Here is a 9447-nt window from a genome sequence, read left to right as displayed (position 1 = left end):
GTTTAACAAAAGGGTTAATGTAGATGGTGATGATGTACCACTGACATCAGTCAGTCATGTGATAAACTCTCTTGAGAGAGAGAGGTTGGAATCATGCTTAGGAGCTACGTGCCTACTCTGTAGCCTGGTTAGATGTAGTACTAATGAACAAGTGTTAAGCAGACACCAGAGTCTGTATACATTTGTCTAAGAACCAAGTCCCACGCCTGGAGTCCAAGACAGAAGGACCCATCTCAGGATATGGTGGCAGTTCAGAACATTTAAAGTATAACATACCATTTGCCTCCCCAATCGCTCGCTGTAGTTGCGTGTTAACTTTCTGTGATTCATGTACAAAGACACCCACATCCCTCTGAGTGCAAACATCTCCCAGGTTCTCACTCGCACCAAAATGGATAACTTCACATTCCGCCACATTGGATGCCATCTGCCATCAGATGCTAAACTCTCTCACTGTGGGGAGGCATGTTGTTGCCTGGAGGTAAGCTAATTATATATTAAACGAATAGACAGCTTGAACATTCCTGGGACACCTTTTGCGTGAGAAAAGCCGACAGTGCCCATTGCTCTTCTCCGCATAATGAAATGTCAATGGTATTAAAAATGAATGAGCAAGGTGCAGTTTGGCAGCAGCTTTTCAGTCTCATTATCTAACCAGCCAAGAGATTGTTAATTAGAGACTCTGTAATTGCCAAAGACAGAGCAGCTCAATTAAACTCAATATTGGTGATAATTAAAGGAGGACCCCACCAACTTGGGGAAACACTGAAAGTCTGAAGTAAGAAAAAATCAGTGTTGTTAAGAACGTTTTTCTGTTGACTTTTACTGAACGTTTTTTGTGAGGATCTTAATTATATTAGAGGAGTGACTTCACCCCTGCCTCAGCCCATCTGCTGCTGTAACCTTCATTAGTGACTCCGTGACCTCCAGACTTGACTATTCCAACACCCTCCTGGCTGCTCTCCCACATTCTACTCTCCGTAAACTTGAGGTCATCCAAAACTCTGCTGCTCATGTTGTAACTCACAGTGAGCTCCATTCCCCTATCACCCCTGTGCCCGCTGACCTACATTGTCTCCTGGTCAAGCAACATCTTTGATTTTAAAATTTTCATCCTTGTTTTCAAATCCCTCCATGGCCTCGCCCCCTCCCTATCTCAGTAATCTCCTCCGGCCCCAAAAACCCCCTGAAGTATCTGTGATGATATGTGTATATTTTTTATATTTCTGTGGTTCTGTATATATTCTGGGTAGGTAAGGGTAAACCGTGCCTGTGTGTGTGTGTGTCCAAGGTTAGTCAAAGGCGAGGTGGTTGTCTGTAGAAAGTAAGAGATGAAAGAGCAGAGGTTTTATCATTCGGACTCGAAACATTAACTGTGTTCCTCTCCGCAGATGCTGCCAGACTTGGTGAGTTTTTCCGGGTATTTTTGTTTTTGTTTTGGATTTCCAGCATCCGCATTTTTTTTGCTTTTATCTTAGAGGTTTTATCTTCATGCATTTTGTAATGAGGCCGTATGGTGAGTTTTAACTTGACAAGTAAACAGAGTAGATTTGAAATGTGCATTTGGGCTTTAAGTGTTGAAATTGATGTGTAGTTGTTGCACTTCAAAGGGGTTTCAAAGGTCCCAAAGATCATTTGCATTTTCGAGGAGGTTTGTGAGTAAACAGGACCAGGTGATTTAAAATGTTATCGACCCGAAAATAGCCGTGAAGTGGGAACAGGAAAGGTTTTTCATACTTGGGGAAGCTGGATTTTCAAAGAGACATTTGAAGACAATAGAGGACTAAGGTGAAAGGGTGCGTAGGGTCTTTATCACAGTGGGGCTTCAGCTGTAGGGAGTTGCTGTGGGGGGGAGTCCCAGTGTGTGGAGTGCACTGGAAAAGCTGTGAAAGTCTTTTAATTGAAGAAAAGCAGCTCAAGTTTTGGGCCAGGGAATATTTGTCCTGAGAAACAACTTGTCTCAAAGCTCCCTTTGGAAAAACCACATCAGCGTGGGGTTGTTCTGGGAAGGTGTAGATCGCACTTCTGTTTAAAGCTATGGTTAAGAATCTCTAAGGGCTGTTTCCAAAAAGATAATTTTATTGTGTACCTTTGATAAAGCATCTTGGCGGTTGTTTTGTAAGATTTTTCTAACTGTGTATCTTTTATCTTGTGTGTTTAAGGTTTCTTTTCTATCCTTTCAATAAACATTTTAATTCTTCAAGTTTTAAAAGTTATTACTGGAGTGCTGTGCTTTTGTGTTCAGTAGCTTTCCCTCTTCATTTCTACAATGCAAAATAAAATTATGATCAGATGAGACAGATTTCAACCTGAGATCTGGCTTGCTCAGCATTACCATCAGCTGTGGTTGTAACATATCTGCGCTCCTCTAACTCTGGCCCTCGAGCATCCCTGATTTTAATCGCTCCACCATTGGGGGATGTGCCTTCAGCTGCCTGGGTCCCAAGCTGTGGAATTCCCTCCCTAAACCCCTCTGCCTCTCTACCTCACTTTCCTCCTTTAAGACACTCCTTAAAGCCTACCTCCCTGACCGAGTTTTTGGTCACCTGACCTAATATCTCCATACGTGGCTCAGTGTCAGACTTTGTTTTTATAATAAAGGCAAAATACTGCAGATGCTGGAAATTTGAAACAAAGGCGGAAAATGCTGGAAAAACTCAGCAGGTCGGACAGTATCCGTGGAGAGAAAGACAGAGTTAATGTTTCGAGTCTGTATGACTCTTCTTTAGAGAGAGAAGTAGAAATGTGATGAAATTTATAGGGCAGAATTTTCTGCCTGTCGGGCCCGGCCCGACCCAACCTCCAATGGGCGGGGAGCTGATCTCCGCCGGAGAAGTGGACCCTGCCGCCATTTTATGTGGGCGGGACAACTAAGGCCTGTCCGGCGTGATGCCCGCCGGGAAGCGCTATGGGCTCCCTGTGCGGGCGGGGGGGGAGGAATTCCCCAAAAGCGAGAGTGCGCTCTTTCACGTATGCGCATGATAGAGCACACATCTCCCTGAGGCTAAGTGCAGCCTCAGGGAGATCGCTGACAGCTGTATAAACATTAAAAATAAAGAAATAAAAGATCCTTAACATGTCCCCCTCATGTGACAATGTCACACGAGATGGGACATGTTAATAAATTTCACTGAAACTTTAATAAAATTTTTTAAACCCTACATGAAACCTCATCCTGCCCGTGGATGAGGTTTCATGTTTTCTCTATTCCCCACCGGGGCTCCTGGCCTGCCCGCCAACCTTAAGGTTGGACAGGCAGGTCCTTTAATTGTTTTAATGATCCTGTCAATGGCCTCAATTGGCCATTGACAGGTTGGTGGGCCCTCAGCTGATTTGGCTGCGCTCCCGTCTTCCTGAAGATTTAAATGGGGCGCGGTGATGTCAGGGGTTCCCCCCGATGTCATCCTGTGTCATTTTGCCATCGGCGAGCGGGCCCCGCCCCCAGCTCACCAACGGCAAAATCCAGCCCATAGTGTTTAAGGGGGGGCGGAGAAGGTGAATCTGGGTATAAGTTGGAGGCAAAGGAGAGATTGACAAAGTTGTCATGGCCGAAAGGACAAAGGGGTGTTAATGGTAATGGTACTGGCTAAAGGAGGTGCTGATGGTAACATTAAGGTCAGAAAGCAGAATGTGGGAATAGCAGGACAAGGGTAACACTCTGGAAAGAACATCATGAACTGACAGATGCCCTAGGGGGTTGGAGTGGGGTGGGGGGAGAAGGTGGTGGGAAAAAAGATCGAAAATAAGCTAAAAGCTGGGGATAAAACAATGAATAAATGAATAAAAATGAAAATAAATAAAAACAAATATAAGTGGATAAAAAAATAAAAAAAGCAAAAACTAAAAAATAAAAATGAATATTGTAAAAAAGGATTAAAAAGAAGTGAAAATAGAGGAGAGGGTTCATGATCTGAAGTTGTTGAACTCAATATTCAGTCCGGAAGGCTGTAAAGTGCCTAGTCGGAAGATGAGGTGCTGTTCCTCCAGTTTGTGTTGGGCTTCACTGGAACAATGCAGCAGACCAAGGACGGACATGTGGGCATGAGAGCAGGGTGGAGTGTTGAAATGGCAAGCGACAGGGAGGTCTGGGTAATGGTTGTGGACAGACCGAAGGTGTTCTGCAAAGCGGTCGCCCAGTCTGCGTTTGGTCTCTCCAATGTAGAGGAAATCGCATTGGGATCAGCGAATGCAGTAGACTAAATTGAGGGAAGTGCAAGTGAAATGCTGCTTCACTTGAAAGGAGTGTTCGGGCCCTTGGACGGTGAGGAGAGAGGAAGTAAAGGGGCAGGTGTTGCACCTTCTGCAGTTGCTGAGTTTATCCAGCATTTTCTGTTTTTGTTTTTATAATGTTCTTGTGAAGCACTTTGGGACATTTCATTATGTTAAAGGTGCTATATAAGTTGTTATTAATGTTGCAGTTGTAGTTGTATTATAAATATTGGCCTGGACACTGGGGTTGACTCACCAGCTCTTCTTCCAATTGTGCCATGGGATCGCCTTGTTGTGGTGTGATGTACATGTACCTTTAAGGGTACATTTCTTAAACTGCTATCCTTCACTGCTCACCATGAGACAGGATGTGATGTATAATGTCGTAACTCTATATACAGAACAGAGCAGCAGTCCTATAGGTCAGACATGCCTACATTGCCTCCCAGGTACCCTTATTTGTATATAGTCTTATCTTCAATTAAAGAGCCCAAATTGTTTTTTTTTACCAATCCTCATTTTATCTTTGGTTTGTTTGCAATAATCAGAAGAACATAACATTTATGTGTCCACCTGAGAGGGCAACGGGATCTTGGTTTAACATCTCCTCTGAAAGGTGGCACCTCCAACAGTGCAGCACTCCCTCGGTACTCCCATGAAAATCCATTCTCTGGCAAAGCTTCCCCCTTGTCACCTCAGGTCTCCTCCTGACTCAGTCAGTGTTCATTTCCAACAACCAGCTGTGAGGATCACATGGATGATCCCGAGGGAAGCCGCTGGAATTTCCCCCCATCTCCGACCTCCTCAAGCTCCTCCCAGCGACCCCCCAGTGACCTGCCAATGACCTCCCCTTTCACACAAGCCCCAGTGTGTTCTCACCTTGCCTGGATGAGTGCAGCTCCAACAATTCTCAAGAAGTTCCACACCATCCAGGACAATGCAGCTGCTTGATTGACACTCCATCCACTACCTTCAATATTCACTCCCTCCACCACCAACGCACAGTAGCAGCAGTGTGTGTACCATCTACATCCACTGCAGGAACTCACCAAGGCTCCTTCGACAGCACCTTCCAAACCCACAGACACTACCATCTAGAAGGACAAGTGCAGCAGATATATGGGAACACCACCACCTGCAAGTTCCCCTCCAAGTCACTCACCATCCTGACTTGGAAATATATCAGCCGTTCCTTCACTGTCGCTGGGTCAAAATCCTGGAGCTCCCTCCCTAACAGCACTGTGGGTGTACCTACACCACATGGACTGCAGCGATTCAAGAAGGCAGCTCACCACCACCTTCTCAAGGGGCAATTAGGGATGGGCAATAGATGCTGGCCCAGCCAGCGAAGCCCACATCCCATGAATGAATAAAAAAAACCTAACCCAGTGGCACTGAGGCCAGGGGGAATCGCAGCCCCTGTCCTGGTTGAGATCAACTAACTCAGGGATTAAGGCTGGGATGTTGCTGATCTCTCAGGCTTGGCCACTGAATGGAGAATCTCACTGAGAGTTTTAACAAACTTCCTTCATCTTTGACTGTTAGCGGAGGGAGCTGGCGCAGTGGGTGGTGCTCCTGCCTCTGAGCCAGAGGATCTGGGTTTGAGTCCTATGCCAGGACCTGATGGCCGAGGAAGGCGTGTGTGTAATGTAGCTAAGAAGGTTGAGTATCAATGTGCAAATCCTTCCAATGCACACGCCAATAGTGCAGGCGGTAAGAGTGGGAGAGATTCCTGGTTAGTCATGCACAATGATGATGGTGACTCACAAACTGTAGTGCCTGGTTTCAGATTAACAGCCTGTTCTAGGGAAGACAAGCTATAAAAACAGGCACGAGCTCTGACTGCCTCATGTGTCTCTACATGTGAGAAGCTTTCTCGTGTAATAACAGCAGATTTAGAGGGTGGGATCCTGGGGGTTTTCTCACCTGCCCAGAGCTGGGCAGCAGGTGAGGAATTTTCCCAGAGTCTCACTCCCACTTTCCCAAATCTCTCGCCCTCTGTATGCCTGATGGTGCTGGGAGCTCGGGACTCAGTCTACACAGACAGGATTGTCTGGAGAAATTAATTGAATGGGGTTAAAAGCATTAGGAGCATCTTTAATCCACATTACGAGTGAGAGATGAAAGATATCAGGATGGTCTGGGTATATTAAACCACTCAAACAATGGGAGATGGAGCAGGGAGATGCAATTGGAAAATGAATCTGCACGACTACAGGAGATGGTGTCTCTGTTACCATGGAGACCCACGCTTCTTAAAGGCACACTGCCCCCAGGAACAGAAGTTTCTCAAACCCTGCTTCCTTAACACAGATAGAAATGTTGAGCTTCCTCCCTCCCTCTCCTGATAATCCCAGCTGGGTGGGTTATAGTTCCACAGGGGCCATTTGTGTCCCTGTTCCTCGGCAAAGGGTCTAGATGGGAATGTTCGTAGGCTGTTCGACCATGGGGGGAATGTCAGGGTGCAGGTCAATGCTGCCTGCACCCAGTGTCTACACTCGGCACCTCCCAATGGAGCTACTGGCCAGCGAGCAGGAAGACAACTGACACAGGGACTCATGGTCAAAATATCTCCGCACGCTATCCATTCAACTTCTACACTCACTCCTACCCTCACATGCACTGGAACTAAAACAGCTCATTCCACAGCTGGGGGACAATGCTTATGGGCAGGGAATTCAAACTCTCCTCAATCCCTCTTTCTCTCTCTTTGCACCCCCCTCCCCCCCATCCCCACCACCCCACCCCGGCAACTCTTCCCCCTTCTCCTGTCCCTCCCCCTCTCTCTCTCTCCCTCCAGTCTCTCTTCTACCTCCCCCCTCTCTCAGAACTTCCCTCTTTCCCCAACCTGCCCTTTCTCTATCTCTATCCCTCCCTTCTCTCTATCTCTCTTCCCCACTCGCCCCCACACCCTTCCCTCGCTTTCACACCCTTCTCCCTCTCCTCCCTCCTCCTCTCTCTCACTCTTTCTACCGTCCCTGATTTCCGCCCCGCCTCTATTTCTCCACCTTCCCCGCCTCCCCTCTCCTCTCCTCCAAAACCATCCCACATTCACCTTCTTAACAAGGTCTTGGGTGCTTTTTGATAACTCACCCAAGTGCCCATTGTTCACATCTAAGCCTATTCTACTGCAGGAGACCTCACAGTCAAGGCTAATCCACCTTCAAGCACTGAGAGTCCCCTCCCTCCCGAAATCTTGGTCCTGAGGCCAATTGCAACTCCCCAGTTGCCTGTTTACTTCAGCAGAGGGAGAAGAGAGACAGGAGGGAGAGAGGGGGTGGAGGGAGGGAGGGAGGGACTCTGTGTCTGGCTGAGTGACTTGAGACTTGAGTTTGTCTCTTTGTTGCAGGTGGATGTACCTGGAGGACACCTTAGTGCTGTCCCACTCAGACACACAGTACACTGGCCCTCGAACCCTGGAGCAAAGGTCTCGAGAGGTCAGAGGACAGCTAGACAACTTGTGTAAAAAAACAGAAAATTTTGGATAACAAGTGTGAGAAAAGATTTCATGAGGGGCAGCTTCTGGATGTGGATTCTTAAGAAATAAGGCAGATAAACCTAGGGGGACAACAAATCCTAGTCAAGGGCTCCCTCTGCTGGGCAACAGACTGTTTATCTTAAACAAAAACAGAATTACCTGGAAAAACTCAGCAGGTCTGGCAGCATCGGCGGAGAAGAAATCAGTTAACGTTTCGAGCCTTCATGGCCCTTCGGCAGAACTGAAGCATAGTTAGAAGAAGGGAGAAATATAAATTGGTTTAAGGTTGGTGGGGGGGGGGGTGGGAGTGGGGGGAGAGAGAGACGTTGAGGGTGTGGTGATTGTGGAGATGAGCAGATAATCAAAAGATGTCACAGACAAAAGGGTCAAAGAGGTGTTGAAGGTGGTGATATTTGTCTAAGAAAAGTGCTAATTAAGAATGGAAGACAGGATATTCAAAGTACAGCTCTAGTGGGGGTGGGGTGGAAAGACTAACAAGGTTTTAGTTTTAGATTTAAAAATAATGGAAATAGGTGGGGAAAGAAGAATCTATATAAATTATTGAAAAAAAAGCGGGGGTGGGGGGGTGGTGGAGAAACGGGGTGGGGATGGGGGGAGGGGGAGTTTAAGATCTAAAGTTGTTGAATTCAATATTCAGCCCAGAAGGCTGTAAAGTGCCTAGTCGGAAGATGAGGTGCTGTTCCTCCAGTTTGCGTTGGGCTTCACTGGAACAATGCAGCAAGCCAAGGACAGACATGTGGGCAAGAGAACAGGGTGGAGTGTTAAAATGGCAAGCGACAGGGAGGTTTCTCAGGCGGGCGGGCGAGCGAGCGAGCGAGTGAGTGATTGAGCAGTCGGGTCTGGTGTAGTCGGGCTTTTGGGTCAGGTGGGCAGTTGTGTTGGGGGCAGTGGTGAGAGAGTCAGGTTAGGGGGGGGTGAGTGGGCGGTGGGGGTGGGTGGGTATTGGCTCTGGAGCTCAGTTCGCTTACTCTGGCTAGTCAGTGAAATAGACCAGGTTGCATTTCCAGGGTAATTATCTAGAGCTGGCTCAAGTTTCTGACACTGCGATCAGTATCGGAGACATTCACTGAGGGTCCCAGGCACTGCAAATCAGCCCATCTGTAGTTTAAACTTCCTGGGCAATTACAGACCACGTGCTTGTGATAGGACCTCTGATGGGTCCTGACAGGCAATACTGACTGAAGTCCAGAGTTAGCGCCTCTGTATGTTAGAAGATTTGGGCCTATCCACCACTCACCGCATCCTACTGGAGTTATAATCGATTCGCATTATGTAACTACCCTCCTCCAACAAAAATCAGCATGGAAAACTCACCCTGCTTTTATTGGGAGATTTTGCTGTAGATCATAGCGGCTCATTTTAAACAGACTCTGTTTTCTGGGTAATCGGACTGTTGTAAAATAGATTCTGTTTGCTGTGATGTCTGCTCTGCCTCTCTGGCTGCTAATACTCAGCTTGTTTCCAGGGTGAAGGGAGTAACAGTGAGTGTGGTTGGAGGGATCTATTCACAATGCGGATACGCAATGCTTAGTGCTGTATTGCCTCCACCACTTGCAACCAAACCCCAAACGATTGCTCTTCCCATTGGTTCAGGAGCAGCGATGACTCAGGATCGTCTCACCCAACATCGACTAACATTGGAAATTCTCTTACATGTTGCAGGTTGGGTGTTAATCACCCAGGTTCTGCAGCAAGTTCAGGGCAAGGACACACCCGGCTTATCGCTGAGAAAGGGCTGA

The sequence above is a fragment of the Cetorhinus maximus genome, chromosome 29 (assembly GCF_964194155.1).
Source record: "Cetorhinus maximus chromosome 29, sCetMax3.hap1.1, whole genome shotgun sequence".
NCBI lineage: Eukaryota > Metazoa > Chordata > Chondrichthyes > Lamniformes > Cetorhinidae > Cetorhinus > Cetorhinus maximus.
This window is presented reverse-complemented; position numbering follows the sequence as displayed.